The sequence below is a fragment of the Astatotilapia calliptera genome, chromosome 7 (assembly GCF_964374335.1).
Source record: "Astatotilapia calliptera chromosome 7, fAstCal68.1, whole genome shotgun sequence".
Taxonomy (NCBI): Eukaryota; Metazoa; Chordata; class Actinopteri; order Cichliformes; family Cichlidae; genus Astatotilapia; species Astatotilapia calliptera.
Genome location: NC_137428.1, coordinates 52,596,312 through 52,619,399, shown reverse-complemented (window position 1 = coordinate 52,619,399; position 23,088 = coordinate 52,596,312). Strand labels below are relative to the sequence as shown.

General features: G+C 40.8%; 1 protein-coding gene across 1 annotated transcript in view; it reads left to right on the top strand.

Annotated features, from left to right (window-relative positions):
• LOC113026517 (PDZ domain-containing RING finger protein 4) overlaps window positions 1-23,088 on the top strand; it is a 121,742-nt gene that overhangs the window by 1,252 nt on the left and 97,402 nt on the right. The gene's annotated exons all lie outside the window — the stretch shown is intronic.

Here is a 23,088-nt window from a genome sequence, read left to right as displayed (position 1 = left end):
TCTGTCTGAAGAATGCTTAAACAGTAGCAGGTATTCTCTCATCACACTTCCTGCTTATTTGTCATGTTTGTGTAGTGGTGTAGTGTGTACTTTAATTTTGTGTAAGTTTATTTACAAAGGCATTGACTTGATCACTTTCATGCACATTTCAGCCAATCATAGCATCCTCTGTATCTTTTAACCTACAGAGAGTAAAACAAATGTAGGCCAGTGTCGAAACTTATCAAAAGAATCACCGAATGACATTTATATTGAGTTGCAAGTGCACTTATTAATGCATTTACAAGCCATTAATATATTAATGTCTATCTCCTAAATAAACGGACTTCCATTTTCCAAGCCGCAAGGTTCAATCTTCAAGTATCTCTTCAGATCTCAAATAAGTCGATCAGTCTGCAGCGAAAAGACTGGAAAGGCTGGAATTTCAATGTTTTGACATTTCCCTTAAAATGAGGTTTGGTTAATTTTCTGGAAGAACGACTGATGGCTTTTTAGAAAAACTAAAAAGCCCACTCTCACTTCTGTCGTCAGCAGTTTGGATTAAATGTTAAATGCCTGTTTTTGTAATGTGTTTTCTCCAGCCTGGGTGTCATTTTTGTGTAATTGCTCACAACCGTGTCAGTATATAATTGATGAGCTAAACTGCGTGGACACGTTTTGTAACTGCTTCTGCGACTTTGCTGCTACAGAGGTTTATTAAGCCCGTTGCTTCCAAATCTAACATTAAGCTCTTGTTTTTGGTAAGCTCACAAGGTAACCTGAAAGTTTGTGTTATGGCCAGGGACTGTGTTGTGTTTGGGCTGCTGGTGGAGGTGGATGGGTCTAATCGTGGTAATGGTCACGTAAAGTATCTCTCTAATTGCCTGCAGCATGCTCAGAGTGCAACAGACTCACTTTTGATTAATGTGGAAAACTCTCCTCTGCCAGCCCCTGGCAGCAACACAGCATCTATTTTAAGCTCTGTCGTTCTTGTTTTTGTTTAAATACTCCTTTCTAATATGTCTTTTAATTTTTTTTTTTTTTTTAACAGGTTGTTTACTTCTTTTTCTTTCCAAATGGATTTTCCAATACTTTGGAGTGCTGGGTTGCTGTTCATAAAACATGGTTTTCAATTTTAGAGGAAATCCACTTTGCTGGAAAAGCGATGGGTCTTCTGTCTGTGTGGACAATGCAGCTGGGCGACTAGTAAACATCCCAGCAGAAGTTATGGCTCGTCAAAGACCTCTTTGTGTGGTTGGAAAGCAGGCCTAATGACACTTTATTGAGCCCCTTTAGTTATGCCTGTCACGTTTTCCATCCTAGAATTGCACACATGTAGTGCTAAAATGGAAAATGTGTTGCAAGTTACTGAAGCAGTGGTTCTCTCATTTCAGACAAAGGAGGTAAAACAAAGCCCTTCTCATTATGAGTCTGGGTAAAAGAAATATGTTTGAAATACATCTTTTATCCTTGATGGGTACATATAGCGTGGCCTGCAAAACTAAGACTAATCAAGATGCGTCTTTTTTCCATTTTTTTTTAAATTTATAACACTAACTTACATTTTGTTTAATATTTTACTGCTTTACTGACAGGATAAATAAACAGGTATGGGCTGCACAAGTCTGTATGACCCATGTTATCTAAGCATGGTCTGACAATGCTCCAAAAAGCTTATTGAGATATAAAGAATGCTTTTCTTATTTTGGCGATAGTATAATATTGCCAAAAGTGCTCACCAGTCTAAATCATTGAATCCAGATGGTCCAATCACTTCCATAGCCATAGGTGTGTAACGTATTCCATAGTCAACTGTTACTGGTATTACAGTATATTTATTTGTATTATGTCAAAGTGGAACGAATAAAGTGATAGTGGATGCTGAGGTGCATCTTGCACAGAGGTCACCAACTTTCTGCAGACTAAATTGGTACATAACTCAGAACTTCATGTGGCCTTCAGATTAGCTCAAGAAGAGAGCATAGAGAGCTTCATGGAATGGGTTTCTCTGGCCAAGCAGCTCCATCACAGCCTTACATCACCGAGTACAATGCAAAGGGCTGGATGTGGTGTAAAGCATGCCGCCACTGGACTCTATAGCAGCGAGACATGTTCTCTGTAGTGACGAATCACACTTGTCTAACTGACCAAGTCTGGTTTGGTAGTTGCCAGGGTAACGCTACTCGTCTGACTGCACTGGGTTAAGTGTAAAGTTTGGTGGAGGGAGGATTATGGTGTGGAGTTTGAGTTGAGTTGAGCTCTGCAATTTAGTGAAAGGAACTCTTAATGCTTTAGCACCAAGACATTTTTTGGACATTTCATGCTCCCAACTTTGTGGTGACAGTTTGGGGTTGGCCCCTTCCTGTTCCAACATGACTGCACACCAGTGCTCAAAGAAAGGTGCATAAAGACATGGATGAGCAATATTGGTGTGGAAGAACTTGACAGGCCTGCACAGAGTCCTAACCTCAACACGATAAAAAAACCTTTGGGATGAATTAGAGCGAAGACTGCGAGCCAGGCCTTCTTGTCCAACATCAGTGACATCTTTTTAAACCCTATGGAATAAGGATGGCATGTCACTTTCTTGTTAAGTTTGTTATTTCTCAATTGTTTCACTTAAATTAAAAGTTAGTATTTTGAGTAGTAAGTTGATTCAGATTTTCAGATGGCGTTGTAATTGGAAACTTTCTCTGTTCTTATCTAAACGTCAAGTAAATGTAACTGGTGATAACTAATGCAAGATTAAATCCTGGTTTCACTTCATTATAATGTGGAAAGCGAAGCCTAGATTGCAGCTTTTATGAAAATAATCTTTCAGTAATGAGGGAGACTTTTGTAATGTAAAATACTCAGATGCCAGTTTTTCTTGGTCAGTGATCCTGATCATTCCTGCAGACAAGAGCTTGCCGATTTGTTCAGTATTGTATTTGAAAGAAACAAAGGAAGAAAGAGGAGAGAGAAAACATTTGTGAGGTGGCACTGGATGGCGGTTGCATTTTTCCATGCAACTCTGAGATGAACTGATCTATTCCAACTGATTGTGTGCTCACTGGCCTAACACTGAATCCAGTCGGTGACTTTGAGTCAGGTTGACAGTTTTGCTATGTTGAAAAGGGATAATGGAAGTAAGGCACGACACTGAAACGGCAGCAGGATTAGTCAGCATTACAAAAACACAGCAACATTCATTTCCCCATGAAATTTGCCCCATGCTTGTGTAAAGCCAGATAAACATACAAATGAAACCACAGCTGAGGTACAGTAAAACAGTCCCACCATTCCTCCTGTCTCAAACCAGGACCCTCAGATCTACACTTTTGACCAATACTGTGCCCGTGACATTTCAGGGAAGGCTTTTTTTCTTTTTCTTGAAGTCCTTTTAAACTGGTTAAGAGTGGGAGTGCAGTGGCCTCAAGAGATCCGGCTAATTCTCCTTTTTGTTTATACTAAGAGAAAAGGGCAAAAAGAATGGAGAGTACACAACTTGAGTATCAGTGTCATCAAAATCCCGTCTTGCGTGACAGCGGGGAGACGAAAGCAGTTCAGTCTGTTTGCTTGCATAACAAAAGATGATAAGATTGCTTCACAATAAGAGAAAAATCTACTTTCATGTCAGTTTAACTTTAATTTTTTGTGTCTATTTTGCATTCCCAAATAAGGTGCTAAATGAGTGAATGCCTTTTTTCCTTGGAAGTAAAACTGCTGGCTGGGTTGAACGAAAAACTACCTGAGAAATATAGAAAAAACACATTTTTGTATGTCGCAATGGCAGACGTCTGATGGTGACATTGGTTGGGCCAACAGTTTTACCCATGTTTTTACTGCATGTCTAGACAGTTTTATAATCTCCTTGTGCTCCAATTCCCAAAAGACTTTGCCCAAACAGGAAAAACTGGCGGAAAATGCCTTTATTCAGAGAAAATAGCTTACTTATTGGTTTATAACTTCTTCACTTAAAGGTGGCAGATTTAGAAAACTTGGGCTTGGCTGATACAGATATTGAGTCAATCAATCTTTTCAAGTACTGCATAGAAGTAGTGGAAATGTAGGACGCCATGTTTTGTATGCTTCAGCCCTCTTGAGTTTTTTTTCTTTCCCCGTACCTGTTCTGCTCTGTTTGGTATGCCATGTACCCAGAATTTATACCACTTAAAGTGTTTGTTCTTCTGCTGTGAGAAAGAGGGACCGCCCTGTTCACCATTTCCTATTTCCTGTCCAATTTGACAGACACACACCAACTTTTGTGCTAAACAAAATATTGTTTTGGATTAATTTCAAATTTTCTGCTTGTAGATATTTGACATAGATAAGCGCTTAGTTCTTGCTTAATGTCGTAGTCTGACTTCTCTGCATATTTATATGAAATTCTGTTAATTGATGGAATTTGCTGTGTTTTCTTAGGTGTTGGTTTGGCAACTGAGATGTTTTTCCAAAACTGTGAGGCAGATATTGAGATTAGAATATTCCAGATTCCAAGGGTGTGTATGTAGACCCAACCAAAAACTGTGAGTGTAAAACATTTTGTGTGTGCTTGTGTGCATAGTTTATTTTAGCTGTCTGGGTCTGTTGTTTTAAGCAGGAGGTGTGAAAAAGAAAACCTTCTGCTAAAGACCACCACGCTGCTAAGAAGGGGCACTATGGGTAGCTTGTGCCTACCTGCTGAAAGGGGCCCTTTTTAAATGTCGGTGAGATGTTGGAGAGCCTGGTCTGTGGGTACAGCTGTTTTATTTTTACACCTTAATGTCCTTTTTGATTATGAAGCCTTGATGAAAGTTACGATGGTCAGTTTTCTGTTGGCATTTTATTTATACTTGACCTCAGCTGTCAGATTGTGGTAGGCAAATCAGCAAAACAACAGTGAGGATGAAGAAGGATGCTTTTTAACATCTTAGTAAAATATCTGAGAAAGGCTATTTATTTTAGTAAAATATTTAAATATTAGCGGCTGTTTAGAAAATTAAAAGAATAAATTAAAGCCCCCAAAGTAATCAGGAATGAAAAACATGTTGTTGTTTTTTATTTAAACTTTTTTTGAGGGACTGAGGTTTTTGCCTATCAGGTGTGCAGATTTCATATGGCAGCTCTTTCCTGTACTGTAGCTTTGCTCTCAGCTGTACCACAGGAAGCACACAGTGACTGGAGTGATTGATCATTTCATTCATCCTGAAGGGAGAGCACTTGGCTTTGCTCACACTTTAATGACTGTAAACCGTAGGCTGTATAAGTTCAGGATGCAGCAGCCAACATCTGGAAAAGAGCCTTGTGTCAAAGAGACTGTAAACTAGGAAGCTGAAAAGAAACTGATGAAATTTCCAGGTCGCTTCCCACTGGGGTGTTTGAAAAATGACTTTCATGCACCAGTGCTTACTTACAGTCATTACATGTGCAAACAAACACGTGCAGTACAAATACACATCCTGGTTTTGACACACTCAGATCTACATATCTGTGCCTCCTACTTCACTTGCCATTGATGCCACGAAACCCTTTGTACACAACAGCTCTCGTGCAACCAAGCAGTCGAGAAAATTGCTCGACGTGAAGCTCATTCAACCACTGAGCATCTGTGGTCAAATCCTAATTCGGTCGCCCCCTCTGTTCCCATCTTTAACATCACTGGGGGGTTTGGTTAGTCAGTTACCTGATGCCTTTTGAACTCACACAGAACCACTGATTTCCTGGAGACTTGATAAACATGTGGCTTAACCACATGTAACTGCAGCTGTTATAGGGAGACTACACTGAAAGCTTTGAGTCAGCATCGTGCTTTTGTGTGCACAAACAGCTGTGTGTGTGTACATACACATACTCGCTGCAGTGGTCACTCTTGCATCATGGTTCTCTGCAAAGGTTGTAAGGAGAGTGTAATGAGGTAATGTTGTGGTTATACCTGGGAGCAAAATTGGAGCCTACCACTGCTGAATTCATTACAGATGAACCCAGTGTTTGAAAGGCCTCTGTGGATTGTCCTCGACCGTGCATTATGGCTTTTATAAGACAAGATCACAGCATCACCTCTGGCCTTTCACTGGACATGCATCATATTCTCAAAGCCTCCTGCAGACTTTGTGCTGCACATTGATGCGCAAACTGAATTAAGACTGCCTCTGCTTTTGTCAGCAGGAGGATTAAGGCTTAATTACATCTGGGCAGAGGCTTCATAGTCAGAGAACCAACAGTACAAGGGAAGACCAGTGCGGTACATTAGGAAGGTGTTGAGGAATGGGATATAAGCTTGTGTAATATGCCAGGTGCGTTCGGGGTATTAGCAAACACTGGCATGGCACTGTGCGCCTGCCAAGATGAGGGATCAAAACAAAACTACCCTTTGGAGTCCCGGCTTTCATTCCATTTTGAAGGCCAACACTCGCCTGTGTCGGATACAAAAACAGTGAAACGTTTTGTTTTAAAGCTGCACACACATCAGCATATTAGATTTTTTTTTTTTCTTTTAGATATGCACACACATACACATAAGCTCAACAACGCAGATGACACACAAACTAACACACACGGGCACAGACAGACAGATCTCAAAGAAATTGTGATTGTTTATCATCATCAGTCTTTTGTAATAGGAAAAAGAGTACAGCATCAAGTCAGTGAAACGTCTGCTGCTTTGGTGTAAATGAAATTAACTACAGGTGCACTAGAACGGCAACAATGAGACTACCCCCCCAAAACAAGAATGGTTATATAGTTACAATTTTTCCCTCCTCATCTTTTCTGGATGTTTTTTCACTAGTTTTGCAATTAGCTAGGGTCAGTGTCACTACTCCCAATGCCTGGATCCTGCAGAGGTACTTCAACTCCTCCAGGATGACAAATCAATATATGCCATTGCTAAGGTTTGCTGTGTCTCCCAGCACAGTCTCAAGAGCATGGAGGAAATTCCAGGAGACAGGCAGTTACTCTAAGAGGGTCTTAACCCATCACCAGGATTTGTATCTGCTCCTTTTTGCATGGAGGAACAGGACGAACACTGCCAGAGCAGTCCTGTTACATCGTTCAGCATGACTGGTTTGGTGGTGGGTCAGCGATGGTCTGTGGAGGCATATCAATGGAAGGACACACAGACCTCTACAGCCTAGCCAGTGGCACCATATCCGCCATTAGGCATGTAGATGAAATCCTTGGACCCATTGTCAGACCCTATGCTGGTGCAGTGAGTCCTGGGTTCCTTCTGGTGTACAACAATATCAGCCTGATATGATTAGAGTGTGCAGGCAGTTCCTGGAGGATAGAGGAACTGATACCATTGATCTGTATCCAGTAGAACAGCTGTAGGACGTTATATCTCAATCCATCAGTTGCTGCAATGGAAACTTGGCAAACTGGACTAGCCTGCCACATCATTTTTTTCACTTTTACCCTTACATCAGGTCGGCTAATATAATGGATGCCCTTCCTGAAAATGATGTTACTGTATAAAAAGCAGATAACATCACTAACATTGTGAATCTCATTATTCCTGGCATTATAACAAACAAGAACATCAAAAGCTCTTAAAATATAAAAAAATGGGTTCAAGGAAAATGAAAATAAACATGATCTTTCCTGCTGTACTGCTATAAAACAGACTCATTATTTAAGTCATTAAAACTAAAAGCACCTGCTGTCTGGTGGAGCGTTCTATCATTGTAGCTCTACCTTTTTTAAAAAAGTTTTTTTTAACCAAAATAATTGGACGGCTAGCTGAGTCCCAATCTCATGTTCAGCAAGACGGCAAAACAGAACCACTCCTTTAAATGCTCCTATTGTCTGTTTGTGACCATAAAGACGTTTTACTTAAATAGCTTTTGTTTGACCTCTGAGCAGCCAAAATAACAATCACAGCTCATTATTGTGTACCTCACAAAAAACCCAATGCTACTCTTCCAGAAATCTTACCCCGTAAAAAGATGGATTTGTTCGATCTTTTCCAGCTTAAGAACTTGGTTTATCACATTTTTACAGAAAATAAGACTTTAAACAGTTACAATAGAGAAGGTTTGCAGAGAACACCAGTCTAAAGTCTTTTCTGATTACAGTGAGTGAGTAGCTTCTTTCAGTAATAGCCAGAAATTGGTGTTTGCTCGCTGTAGCGCGACCTCTTAGGAACTAGTTAGTGACAGGCTTAGCGTGTTACTTTTTGCAGCCAGATAGAGCAGTCCAATTCTATTCCAATCATTGCCTTCATGTTGCTGCTGAAACAGAGGGAGGTTTTTAATTAGCTAAATGGACTTGGAGAGAAATTGACTATAAATATTCATTATGATTGCTGTTGTCCCGCAGATAAAGCAGGAGTTTTAATCCTGATAGTTTCACCATCTAGAAAGCAGAGTGATTCTTTCAAGCAGATCTTTTTCAGTGTTCTTTTTTTCACAAAAAGATAATTGAAATCATGAGCGTTATGTAGTCATTTCATAGCCAATGACTACATCATCGGTGCAGTTATAGTTATTATAGATCATCATGTGGGCTCATTGAGTTCCACTTGTGGAAGATTTTATTTTAGATCCTAATTTAAGACTTTTGTACAGTTGATCAAGTGGGGCCGCATTCCATAAGATGACTTCTTATGTTCATATTTATATTGTTTGGCAAAATGTTAGCATTTATATCAAAAGGGATATTACAACAAATATCACAAGTGTTTATACGTAAGAACAAATGAGAGTGGGGGGTTTGACATGTGTGTACGATTTAAAATTTGCAGGGTGTGCTCACAGAGCAGCCCACATACGTCAGTGTTTCTTTGCTTCATTTCCTGCTAATTGATCTCCACCGTGTAGGGAAGGAGGCTGATACCAATCTGCATGTGCATGTGTGTTTGTGTAACTGCTGCCGATAGTGAGCCAGATATATTCGACCACAGTACAAAACTGGTGGTGCTGAGTCAGCATGTTGAGGTCACAGCACTGGTGTTGGTACCAGACCTCCATCTGGTTGTGCTAACAAAGAGGCACGCTTATCACTCACTACATCTGATAGTATCTCGGGGCTCCAGATTGGAGTTGGCTTCGCCGCCGGTTGTCCGCATTGAGAACACATTGTTTGTGTACGTCATGCGTTTCTCATTATCAGGGGCCCTTGATTGGCAGATTAAGCAAAAGCATGCACCGTGTTGGACAAGTCGACAGCTGAATGCAGTGTAGGAAGCGTAACAGCATGATCTAACCAGCAGATGGCAGGAAGCACACACGTGTACGCTGTGTCTCATGGTTATTGGCAAACCCGCACAGATGTTGGTAGTGCTCCCGATTTGCAGTTTTTAATCTCATTAAGATAGATTGCTTCATGTGAATGATTGATGTTTGGCTGCACATGTGACAGCTGTGTGTGTCTGATTCGCACAGCTCTTCCTCGCCAAGTGCTGTCATCAGCAACAGTCAAAAGTCATTATAAATAATACTCTGAAATTCTTCTAAATTATGCATACACTTTAGACATGTTTAAGAAATGTACTGTTTTTAATCTTGAACTGTGTCTGTGCATACGTGCTATGCAGAAGATCTCCATCTCTCCAGTACTTGAAAGGATTTGGTGCTGCTGTGCTCACTTTCTCTCTCTCTCTCAATTCTAATCTTTCTCCCAGTATGACTCATCTAAGCTGTGGACTCTGCTTCTCTTCTGTGCATTCGTATCAAGTGGATCATATGGCCCCTCACGTAACTGCACGCTACCTTGCCTTTTGTGTTACATATCTCACAGGGTGGGTGTAGACACAGAAGTGGAATAGGATCTCTGCATAAACATGTGGTATAGACAGCTGAACGAAACACTTTTGAGGTTTAGATTTTGACTTGTTTAACAACTTTTACTGCCTACAGTGACACGCCGGAGGGACCCGAGGACAGACTCGCTTGTTGTTCTCCCCATTAGCTTGAACCAGTTGTTGATTAAGTTTCAATAGAGTCTCACTAGTTAGTTTCCTCCCACTAGCCTCCTAATGAATGCCGGGGATGATTTGGCTACGATTGTCTTCCCTCATCACTGCAAATGACTGTTGAATACTGCTGCATTGTAAAATCAATAGCCTTGGACTATCAGAGCCCTGAACAGTCACAGATTACTGATGAGGGTGATTTGAGGTGTTTAGCTGTGAATGTGAGTGTGTTTTGGCTGCATATGTGTGTAGACGGAGGGAAATGCAGAACGACAAAGAAGGCGCGCGCGTGTGTGAGAAGAGAAAAGAAACAAAAGAAAAGATGAAAACCAAGAAATATTGATCGTATCTATTTTTGTTCACACGCCTGATTGTTTCCTTTGAGATAATGCCTTGGAAGTAGACAAAATCTCCATCTATACAAATGACAGAAATTTCCTCTTCCCAACAGAGGGAGGGCTAAAATCGATGTCAGCTAGCAATCGGTGGCTAATCAAAGTGAATAGTTGGCCCCCTGTTGCAGACAGCAGCTTTAGTCCTTATTGTTTTTAAGCCTGTTTAATTGGCTCTGGGTTCCACATGCTGACAACGAATGGTGAGACAATGTTTTTGTTCATTTTAAGAGAATTTATTAAGCGTTTGTTTCTCATCCTCATCCAGTAGCGTACTGAGCGATTGTGTAATTTGGTATTCTCTTTGTCTTGACTCAGCTGCCTTTGGACGGGCAACTTGCTGTTGTTTGCTGCGGCGCAGGCAGTGTGATTCATCATTTTGGTACTGTGGTCTTGGAATTTTTATTCCATTTTCAGCCTCTTTTTTTGTGTGCTTTACATAGCTACATTATTTCAAAGGTCTTTCCATCTTATCAATGTGTATGTTTGTACACAACCAAAGGCCATAAATCAAAGCTGCATTTGCACTCTGCATAATGTATCTCATGTTTCAATGAGGAAATGCGGGTGATCTTATGAATAATACAAGCTGCTCACTCTTCGATGCCAATACAGATAATAATAAAGCAGGCTTCTATCAAATGTGGGCCAACCATGAGTGCCACAGAGCCGGGTACATTAGCTGTGGACGGCTGGTGATAAATCAGGCATTCACAGAGAGGATTGCCTGGCACAGGGAGCTCCCTTCAGAGGCCTCCCGGAGCTGTGCCATACGGTGAGGCAAGGCATTCAGAATCCCCTCCTTACCCGGTACCACAGGTCTCCAGGGTAGCTTTTAATCGCCACAAATGGGCGGCAATAACAACTGGCTATATTTTACGTTCTGTCCGATAGTTACGGCCTCCTGTAGCTTTTACGACAAGGAGATGTCAGGTTCCTGCCATAATTGGCTCTTCTATGGGGATTTTATGACTATGTTTACTTTGTGAGGATGACTATGGGATGCAGTGCTGTCTTAAGGGCCCGCTGGGTTTGGCTGGTTGATGTACTTTCCATTTGTTGCTACGTACAGTGAGGGTGTCTAATGGTCAGACACTGTATTGTCTCCTGATTGATGTATGTAAGGCTGAGGCCAGGGTGGTTGGAGTTATCTGAGCCCAACTCTGACCATCTTACTTTACATCCTTAGAGTCAGGGAGCAGGGAGACCTGCTGCTGTCACTGTGCTGATGGATGGCTGCGATCTGGGCCAATCTGGGTCTATTCTCATACATTTCCATCCAGCCATAAGTGCTGGGGGAGGGTTTTTGCTCAATTCATTGGATTAAAGCAGCGAGCGAAGTGTAAGTAACCTCTTTAGTTGTCTTTAACCAGGCAAACTTGTAGTTTATCCTCCCAGTACGTTTCTGTCACAATGCAAGGCTCCTACAACCCACAGCAAAGCACCCTCACATCTCCTGGTGTGTTGTAATAATTCTTACACTCGGGGCTGACCTGCTGTGCATGGAAGCACGATGTTCTCATCAACAGATGAGAAACCATTAAACGTAATCTCCTCGTGTGGAGAAAATTGCAATGCATCTCTCAGCCCAATGAGGCATGGCAGAATTATCTTTGTCTCCTGTTTTTGCCTTCCTTGTTTGATGTTAAAGTATGATGAGGTGATAAGAGGATATCCTCAAATGCAGACCGCACCACGACCCCCGCACATTAAGTCTCAAAAGTGAGCCAAGTCATTATCTTGCATTTCCTTTAATCTTACCTCTTGTCAGTGGCAGCATTTGAGCCCAAAATGAGGGCTCAGCGTTGGTCACACGGAACAACTAAAATCGAATTATCTGCAGTGTGAGCGAATGCACTGAATGACTTATTTGCTTTGCAGCTAATGTCATGATGGTGGTTGGGGCAGGTTTGTGGCATGTTATTAACTAACGTGTTACTCATGTCGAAGTACTTGGAAATCATTTCAGAAAAAAAATGTTCAAAATGCTGCCTTGAAGCTTTAGTCGTAGAACAACTAATGCTTTGTCAGTCTGCATATCTGAAAATGTATTTTCATAGATTTGCAATATTCCAGTTCAGTCTGCATGCAGAAGATAGTGATACAAAATACCCAGTGTAGTGTTGCTTTGCTGAGGATGCTCTAGGAGCTGACTTATGTGAACTTGGTGTAAACAAGCAATAAGAGCATACCAGCAGGAAAAGTGAAGGACTATCAAACACAGCTTTTGAAGACATAATATTATGCAATTAGATATGTAATTTAATTATGGCTTCAATGGTTTAATGTTGAGAAAACACATTTGTCCCCCTATATATTTCTGCAGCATCTCTGCTTTTTGTTATACTCCTTGAGAAGGAACAGTGTTGCGATTTTTCTTATTTACACCAAGGTTTATACTGTCAGGCCTTACTGTCAGTGTGAGCAGGTTAGAAAGAAAATTGCATCCTATTGTGAAAAACCCAACAGTATAGAAATCTGTACCAGTTACCAGTTTAAAAAAACCCCCAAACAAAACACAATGATCCTGCTGTCACAGGTTACACACCGTGCAGCTTTCTAAGCTTTGGTGGTTCCACAGTCTACGAGGAGCACCTGTGAGAGCAGCAGCTGGTCACTTTGGAAGCAGATCATATGTCAGTACATGAGGAGAGGATTGCCATTAGTCACTTTTCAATCACTGCTCTGCTTTCTTAATGGGCTATAATGTACTTGCTCGGTCAGGTAAGAGCCACCTATCATATCACTGTGGTGCTGTTTTTTTTTTTATTGATGCCGAATTCTTGCAAATATAAGAATAAAGTAAATGTGAGAACCAGATATTTTTGGAGAACTCTGGTCTACATAAAGTCTGTTGTCTGTCTGTCACTGTATCTTGTCAGCATGAGGTAGCTTTAACATTTCTCATTTATATCCTTATTTTCATTAATATAATAATGTCTCATAACATTATTATCTATTTGTAGCTATTTGTGCAGTCACAAGGTCAGTCTCAAAGACAAACAGTTGTTTTTTCATGGTTGAACCTTATTATTTATTTATTTACTGTTGGTGACCACTTTTACTGATGAGCTGGTTCAGTGCCCATTCGAGGAACCTTCCTTTTTCCTTCCATTTGTTCACATTTTTGTTTTTTTGCTTCAGTGAGCCTTCACCAAACATGGCTCTGCACTTCCCTCTGATGTGTAGTATTGTAGTGCTTTGGTAACCGCACAGTCCCACAACATCGCATTCATTATTTATAGTGATAAATATCCATGACATTGAAGGAAACGTGTGTGTGTGTGTGTGTGTGTGTGTGTGTGTGTGTGTGTGTGTGTGTGTGTGTGTGTGTGTAAGTGTGTGTGTGTGTGTGTGTGTGTAAGTGTGTAACAGAATGCTCTTGGCTTGTCAACAAGAGCAGACAGCACATTGTTCTACAAGTGGTTGTAGGAGTCTGTGTGTTCGTGCACGTGTGTTTGTGCGTGCCGTAATGAAAGTGTAAAAATGAGCCGCAGCACTCTAACAGCAGTCGCCCTTTTGTCTTCTCAGCTCCCTGCACCCGCTTCCTGCATGACACCATCAGACTGACACACTCCTTTGTGCTTTATAGCACACAGCTGGCTATCAGTGACATGTGCATGTATTTACCCTTGTGCATGTCTGATTGTGTCTGCGTGTGGCCACATGCTGTGCTGTGCCACTGCTGCACCTGTTTCATGTTTCTTATCATGCTCATCATTTCACAAAGCCTTACAGGCCTTAGCACGTGAGACATAAACACACACTCACCCACCTCGATGAATAATTAAGAAGGTGCCATGTAGATAAGAGGCCAGTGTACCTCAGAGCGCCAAACACGCTCGGATTAAACGCTTTTTGTTTCCTCCGCCATGTGTTTGACTTCTCGTCTGCAAGTTCTGTCAACGTTCACACACACACACACACACACACACATAATTTGACATGAGTAACTGCGAAAGGTTGAATTTAAGGGGCCTGTTCACTCATGTTATATAGTGTTTGGGTTTATTTGTCCAAGTTTTGAGAAATCAGCCTCTTTGATGTTTTACCCCTCCCACCCAAATCTATTCTAGGGCAATAAGACTTTTTTGGATTCTCAGCATAAAAAGAAGATATCTAAAAAATTCAGTAGTAACACCTCTTGCGTCTGTGCAATCCAAACATCTAGCTGCTGTCAACAGTTTTCACTTCCTGTCAAACTCCTTGGAAAACAAGCTAGTACTAAAGTTTTCATGATTTTGTGTTAGCTTTGGGTAAACCCACCCTCTTTTTTCCTTTGTCTTTTTTTTAGTTAAAGCACCTAATAAAACGATTCCCCTAATCCCATACCATAAAATGCGTAATTACAATAATAAATGCAAAGCTGCTGTGCCGAGGCCAAAAAACATTTCAGAGGAATTATCAGTGTGTTTGCATTTCTAGGTCTAGCATGTCGTCAGTGTGTAATTGAGGATGCTGTTATCATGGCAGTCAGAGCACTGAGAGCCATTAACAGGCCAGTCTTTAATGACATTCTGTATTATGGATGCCTTGTGCGTACAGTTTCATCAGAGGTCATAAACACTGGCCAAGTCAGCAAACTCCACTCATTAAGAGACATTTAAATGTAATTATTTATTGATGCCTCTTTTGATCTATTGTCCCGGCTGCAGTGATGTAAGTTTTTATTTTTCATGTCATGAGGCCTGGTTGCTGAGATTGCCCAGGTTAACAGCTGTATTAACTAATGCAATTAATGTGGTCTTAAAAAGGATGAAGGGAGAAGAAATAAAAATGGCGAAGGCATGCTTTAATAAGCGTTCCAACAAGTCTCGCATGCAAAACCCTTCAGTGGGAATTTTCCATATTTTGGAAAAGGTTTTGTTCAGTTCAGTTCAGTTCATTTTTATTTCAAACATTTCAAACATGTGCCTTCACAATCATTAAAAAAATATCATTCCATTATTTGTTTGAAAAGGAGTAGGCTGAAGTATTTACTTATTTGTCCCTACCCCCTCAAGTTTTACCTCTCATTCATTTATTTATTTATTTTTTGTCTTTGTTCAATTTAGACAAACCCAAATATGGTGAGAGGTGAGACTTCAGTACTTTCTAGAAAGTGTGTTGTGGGGGAACTAATGAAAGGACTTAAAAAATCAACACACATTTGATTAGATTTGTAACAAATAGCTAATTTCATGGACCATGTAAAGTTTTATTGGCCATTTTATGGGATGCGTTCATGGAGTGCCAACACAGTTCGCCTGTTTGACATTTCCTGCAGCCAGGATGATAAAGCTGTTGAACCGACACGTTTTATGAAAGACGTTTTTGCTCACTTACGATTTTATTAGACTACAAAAAGCCACAGACCTGCTCGTGTAGCCGCAAAGGGCCGTGAACTAGCTGAGGAAGAGTCATTAAGAGTTCAAGCGCTATCAAGGGAATAAATTAGACCGCTTTCTGAGAAGCGCTCTGATTCCCACAGAACTGTCACACTTGTTTTAATGCCAAAGTCCTACCCTGTCAATGGTATTATATGTGGACTAAGACATTCTTGCTGAGAGCGACATGTCTTTAGTAAAATCATATTTATCTGGTGTCAGTAGTTGTTGGTGTAAAGTTTTTATTATCTTTTTTTTTTCCCCATCTGTGGCTATTTAGACATAAGCCAACACAGTCCAACGACAAGAGCGAGGGTGCTGCTGCATTAATTCTTCAGTGTGATTATGGACACCCCCTCTTCAGCCTTGCTAACACACAAATCAGTGAGCATTCTTCAGCGTTTGGCTGTAGGATGTTTTCATTCCTGTTTAGCCAGTTCCATTGATTAAAGGAGCGGTGTAGTGTTGCAGCACTGAATGATCTGCAGTGCTTTGTACTATAAAGTATACACAGTTATGCCTTTATAGGCCCTATTTGAACCTTTATATAATATTTATTTAATATAATTTTCTAGCAGATTTTCATAAAAAAATTTATCCCCATTTATTTAGCTGAATCTACAAAAATACCAAAGATAACACAGTATAACGTATAGAATAGTATTTTTACGCCAACTACATGTTTTTCTACATTTAACATATTTTGGCATGGTCTCTTTGAAAATTTAGCAAAGCTGGATAAGTGGAGGACAAAATAAAATGCTATCTACAGCAGATGAAGCATATCTGAAAGGGCTGTCCTTAAGAAATAGGAAATAAACACGCAAAGCTCTGACACTGGACCTGAGAGACTCATGTGGCCCTTCAGTTGATCCATCTACTATTCAGTGAAGCTTCATCTGAATTGGCCTCAGTGGAAGGGTGGCTGTCGAGAAGCTGTTCTTAAGGAAGAGAAATGGGGAGAAAAGGCTGAGGTATACCAAATTACAAAAGAACTGGACTGAAAATCAGCAGCAACAAATGTGATTGGAGTGATCAATCCACATTTGAAATTTCAACATTGTTGAAGTAGTGTGGGATCATCAGGACAGAGAACGGAACAAAAAAAAAACATTCAAAAAGCCTGGAGAACTATTCCTGATGACTACTTAGTCATGTAATGACAAGAAAGCCTCCTAAGAGAGCTCAGGCTGTATGGAAGATTAAAAATGGTCATACCAAATATTGACTTTCAAGATCATTAGAAGTGTGTATCTTTTGCCTTTTATACTGTATTTCTATGTATTCTTGCACACGCTTCAATAAATCATTGCAGCTATTTCTTATTTTCCTTCTAATATATAAAGAAATGAGGGGTGACCCAAGACTTGGATTTGACCTTTAACCAGCAGTGTAGAAATGCACCAAGATGGATAATAACTTGAGGGACACATTAAAACTCCTTCTTCTCCTAACTTAGCTCTTAAAATATCCATTCATCCACAAGCGAGCAGCATTTCCCAATTAAAATTATTAGAATTTAATTTCTTTGGACCATGAATATCTGTTAAAAAACAAACAAAAACCCCCAACAAAAAACAACAACAACAACAACAAAAAAATCCACTCAAAAACTGACAAGATATTTTGGTCTGCACCAAAGTGTTGGATCATTCAGTTATGTTGAGAACCACACACATGTCTAAATGCAACATGAATAAGCACAAGACAAAGATAAGTGTTTATGTTAGCGTCAGCAGAGCATTCCCGCTGTTTGTGAAGGTGCTGGGGGACCAGATCAACTGAGACCAAACAGTGAAGGCCTGCTGGATCGAAAATTAGATAAGGGCCTTCGGGAGGATGCATGCCTGGCTCTACATTCTTAGATGTGTGACTACACTGTTATCAGAAAAACAAGCACAGGTAATCAGAAACACAGTAGGGGAGGCAGCACCTCAGTGTGTATAAATGCTCACTGGTGGAATATTTTAAGCAAAATGCATTTTTCTCATAAATGATGGTTGGGGTTGCATGAAGAGTGTTTAGAATTATTGTTACTCCTTGAGAGGATTTGGACAGAGAGGCATCTCTGATTTTATATATCATACACTCCCCCACCTCCACTTTGTGATAGTGTATATATCATAATGGCCAGCAGCAGTAGCAAGTCTGTTTTTAGACAGCTCAATATATCCGTGTTATCTCTATCAAGGTTAAATAAGCAATCAAATCAATCAAAAAGCAATCTATCAAAGAAAAAAAAATGGGGGGGGGGAAAACCTAAGCCTGATTGGAGAGCTGCAATTTTTCAAACGAGCATCACATTCACAGGCTATATATTGCACAAACAATTTCTTATCTGACATTAAGCATGAATAGATGTGGGGCTGGGGCTCTTGTCGAGGATCAGGAGGGGTCTAACTGATTATAGGTGGATCTAGAGGGATTGGTCTGCCTTAGTAGATAAAAGAGGTTGGCAATACAGAGACAGGCTCCATTCATCAGACGCAGAGGTGGCACGTCAGCCACTTTTGTACAGCACTGCAGGCTGATGGATGGCTCTGCTGCTGACATAAAGACATCTGAGGGGCTGTCATTATCAACGTGGTTCTGTAGCCAACAGGAGAGGACAGTGGCTAATCAAAATCAATGGTAGCAGGTAGCCAGAGTGAAACCGAGGAAGCAGACACTGAAATTAACCTTGACACGGCAGCAAGTTAGTCGAAAGTTTGCAGCCAGAGTTTGTCTAAAACAGTAAATTTCATTAGCAGCCTATCAAAGCAAGAAATCAAGACCGGAAGCTCATTCTGGGGATTTATTTTTTTGCGTGTGTGCACAATGTTGTACATTTAGCTCCGCAGAAGTTAAATAATGGAAAACACTAAGGATGTTATGTTTGAATTCTTTTTAATTAGGCTTTCAGTGGAAGCGAGTGCCCATTTGCCATCTGTGGATTTGGTGGATCATTACCTTACTGTTGCCAGGTTTTGTCATAAGTCTGAATAGAGACATAGCTGTTCAGAATTCTTCACATGGGATAGTCTTAATGCTCTGTCTAATTGAGATGGATATGTTTTTAATGACTGGGATTCATTTGGTTGTTGGCTGAAGTGATGGTGTGCAGGGACAGAGAAAAAGAGAGCGGAGAGCATGCCGCGCTAATAAGGATACTGTGGCCAAAGGTTACTGTTGAAGCTCATATTTGTATTTCACTTGATTTCTGTGGCTGAGTCAGAGACCATTTCTTCTTCTTTTTAATGGGGTAGCAGTAATTGCATGTCTAATGGAGGTTCACTCTATTGCCTGTTAGCTTGGCAGCAGTGGCTTGCTGCTCATTTATAAAGCGAAGGGAGGGCAGGGGTGTTCATAGTTAGAAAGTCATGACATTAGCAGCAATTTTAACTGTATACTGCTTAATAGAGGGCTAACACTACTTGTTATTGACAGCTTTGGATGCCCAAGAGTATTGCTCCCGCTTATTTAGGGACATGCACATAGCTCCAATTGAGGATTAGAAGATAAACATAATTAATCCTTGATGGTTCAATAATTTGCAGGATCTGTGTTGACAGTATCTCGCCCGGTCCGAGGCTTCAAATATCTACCGAGTGTGAGCTGTTGTATGATCAATGTGCTGTTTAGAGCCAGCTGGAAAAACCACCACAAAATGGGTTTGATTTTTTTTGAGGGATGCCATAATTGTGACCTGCAGAGAAATGGTGAACACACAACACATGGCTGTGCTCTGACCGATAGACCGGCACATCAAGTGTGTCACAGTGCCTCATGTACCACAAGAGATATGAGAGTGTGACGGCTGCAGATCATTAGGATCCCACAGCTGGGAGAATAGCCTTCAGTCAAACATTTATCTCTTGTCGTAGGCACCACAGTCGAAAAGTCTTTGTTCGCCCTTAGTGCACCTGATGGAAGCCATTCCTTTTCCGTGTCCTCTAAAATCCATGTAAGGAACGACTCTGTCAACCTTTCTTCATCTCTCACTGTGTAGAAGAGAAATACACTTTCACCTTGGCTAGTTTCAAAATGATCTAATTTCTCTTAAAAACATTACACCCTAGCCTCATTGGAGATGCGCATATCCTGTCACTTTACTCCCCGGCCGTCACATCTTTCTCCTCTTTCTCACAAACGACCAGTCAATTAGCCGTCTTATCTGGAGTCTGGGGCTTAACCTGAGCTAGTGAGGAGACGAAAGTTGGCCATCATTTCACCAGACCTTGTTTCAAATGGTGTCACATCTTCCACACCCGACCCTGCAAGCTGATAGAAGCGTTACTAAGAAACATCAGAATTAATTTAAGACGGGACTGTTTCATTTTAAAGCCCTTGGAGAAATAATGGTTGACTTCAGTGAATATGTCATTGGGCTTCCCTTTATTCTTATGGATGGAAGCAATGTTGTGAAGGTCTATAATAAGGATAACTAGTTACTTAGTTCAACTATGCAAGATTAGTGCATTTTGTTTAAATGCTTCTTTTAAATTACTTTGAAATATGTTATTTAAGGACAAAAGGCAGTTTACTTAAATTGTTACTTATTCTAAGTACAGCGCTTTATTATTCATTATGTTGGGCAAAACTCCATCCATTTACATCCATGCGCCAGTACGTGGTCAGTGTTTGTGAAGCTGTCAAACAGTCACTCATTTCATAGGTTGGGATAATACCGTGATGAAAGATGAGCTCACCACACAGCAGGTTGTCTACTAATCTAAAGGTTGTTGGTTCAATCCATGGATGTTCCACTCTGCAGGCCAAAGAATTCTTGTGCAAAAACCAGCCCATAACTGATGATGGACACATTGGGGAATAAAAAAATGAAAATAAAGTTCTCAACATTGAGACGTTCCCATCCTCTGTAATGTTATTTAAATAATCTCTTTATACGCATCCACAGTCCACTCTTGCTCATTAAGTCATTAAATTTGGAATCTCATTTTCATGAGTGGGCTTGTTTGGAGGGTGGGCATCATTACATATAAATTAGATTGCTGTGGGTTGCCAAGGAAGAGACCTATCTTTGGGGTTACCAGGCAGGGGAAGCAGTGTGTTGATGATGATGGTGATGGGAGGATGAGCAGAAGGGTTAGAAGATATGGAGTTGATTACTTTGGGTTGCCATGGCGGAGGAGACTAATACAGCAATATCTAGCTGGTTCTTTCACTTGACTGCAGTAGGAATGGGAGAATGAGTATCTAAAAATGAAGATTAGATTGGTTTCATTCTCTAGCTGTGCAAAACCATCTTCTAGCATGTGATGGCAGTTAACAAGGAAGTCTTTTGCTTGTTTAGGTTTTCCTCTCTATTGACCCTCTAGTTAGATGAATATTTGTACAACAAGCTATCTAGCTAAATGACATTCTCTCCCAGTTTTCTCATTTTCTTCTTTGGTGATTTCTTCCCTGTTCCTACCCTCCTCAAACGCTTAAGTTCTTGCTGTTTTCCCCCTTGACGCCCGTCGCCTCTGCCTCTTCATGTTTACCTACGGTGCTGTTCCCTCTGATTGTCTCTCCCAACAGTTGATGAGAGTGTTGATTGGTTAAAGGTGGTCTCTGAGGTGGGGTCAGCAGGGCTGGCAATGAGCCATCCTGCCTCACTGTGTCACAGCAGCCTGCAATCAGGCGAGCAGGATGAGACGGTGCCTGTGTAGACGCTCACCACTGTTAAGGGCCCACAGACACATGTGGTGCTTGAACACACAGAAAAGTGGGATTGAGTAAGAAGGAGGAAACAAGGAGGGAAAAGAGTCAGACACAATAAGGGAAGCAGAAAAATAAACAAGTGCATGATAGGACTGGAAAATAGTCAGCCACTGGAAGTAAGCAAAGAAACATAACAAGAAATGGGGAGTGGAGTGCAATAACATGAAATATTTGCCCATCTTCTGAATAATATCCAACCTCATCGATGTCCTGTGAGATAATAGCTGGCAGACAGGCACAACAAAATACAGATCATAGGGTCTCTCGTCTGCAGCTGTGTAATTAAGCAATATCACTGACAGATATGTATATAATAATATTACCGATGCCATCAAAGGCTGAGGCTTCATTTCCCTGACACACAAAGGAAGAGAAACACACATCAGTCATCCCTTTGATTTCCTCTCCACCTCCTCTGATTGACTGCAATCCTATCGCCAGAAGGAAAAGTGAGAGATAGAGCTCTTTATTATTATTCCTTTTAGTCCCGGGGGGGATTAACATAAAAAAAACCCACAGGATTATCTTTCGGGGTTTTCTTAATTGAAGTTAATCAGAAGCAGTGTTTCTGCGTGTCACAGTTGTTGCCGGGGTGGGTTGGTCTTTGTTCTTCTCAAACACCTTTAAGATTCTTAATGAACCATTCTGACACTGTGACATGGGACCTCTCCTCTAGATCGGTGGTGACAGTTAATTACAGTCGGAGGGAGGGAAGTGTCTGGGAGACGGTGGCGCTACACTGGCATCGACCTGATCTGATAACTCGTCTCCAAAAGAATACGAATTCTGTAGCGATGTGGGTGTGCTTGTGTTCCTCTTTTTGATGAACTGAAATAGTTCAAAGAGAATATGAGAATATATGTGTACATAGAGTAACGTCCTGTGGCGGCACCTCTCTCTCACTGCATGCTTTCTTGAGGAAATTCAAATATTTCAAGGGGAGATAAGTTAGTTGTTTTATGCAGAGCAAACAATATAGAGATTAGGTTCTTGTTTTAACTGAAAATCTTTTGACGATTTATGTTTTTGTTTTGTTTTTTTGCTGAAATGTTAGCCGACGTTGAGGTGGAGTGGGGTCATGAAGCCTGATAAATTTAAGTTGGCAGCCTTTGGTCGCAGAATGTAGGGTCTGATTTGGCCCATGGCTGTTTGGCAAAGATGCGTTAGAAACTGCAGTGAGGTTGGTGTAATAATAAGTGAGGAATTTGGTTGTTGTAGTCAAGCTGACTGTGAACTTGCAGATCCCAGACTTGTCTCTTCAAGTTGTCATTAACCACAGTATTAATAACCAATATTAACAATAAGGGACCAGACTTTGGTGCTTTGCTTTCAGTTAGAGCGTTCATATTGTGCAGTATGAGGTTGAAAGTAGAACATTTGGGTTTTGCAGAAACAAATATCAAACTGCATGCTGTTAGTTAATAACACTCAAAGTGAAAATGATGTATGATTGTAGTGCTTTACTGCTATTATGGATCTTTCATATTTGCTTTGAGGTTTTGTTTTTAATATATTCATACAGTGCCCTGTGCTGTAAACCGTGTGTGTGTGTGTGTGTGTGTGTGTGTGTGTGTGTGTGTGTGTGTGTGTGTGTGTGTGTGTGTGTGTGTGTGTGTATTTTTCTTTGATATAGATGTGTGCCCCCTTTGGTCTAAGATGAAATCTCCTCTCTCTTCCTGCACGTGGCTCCTATATCTCTTCTCCCAAGTTCTTTATTCTTCAAGGATCCCAGTGGAAGTTCTGGGACCTTACAGAATTCCCTGAGCTGTATTCCACA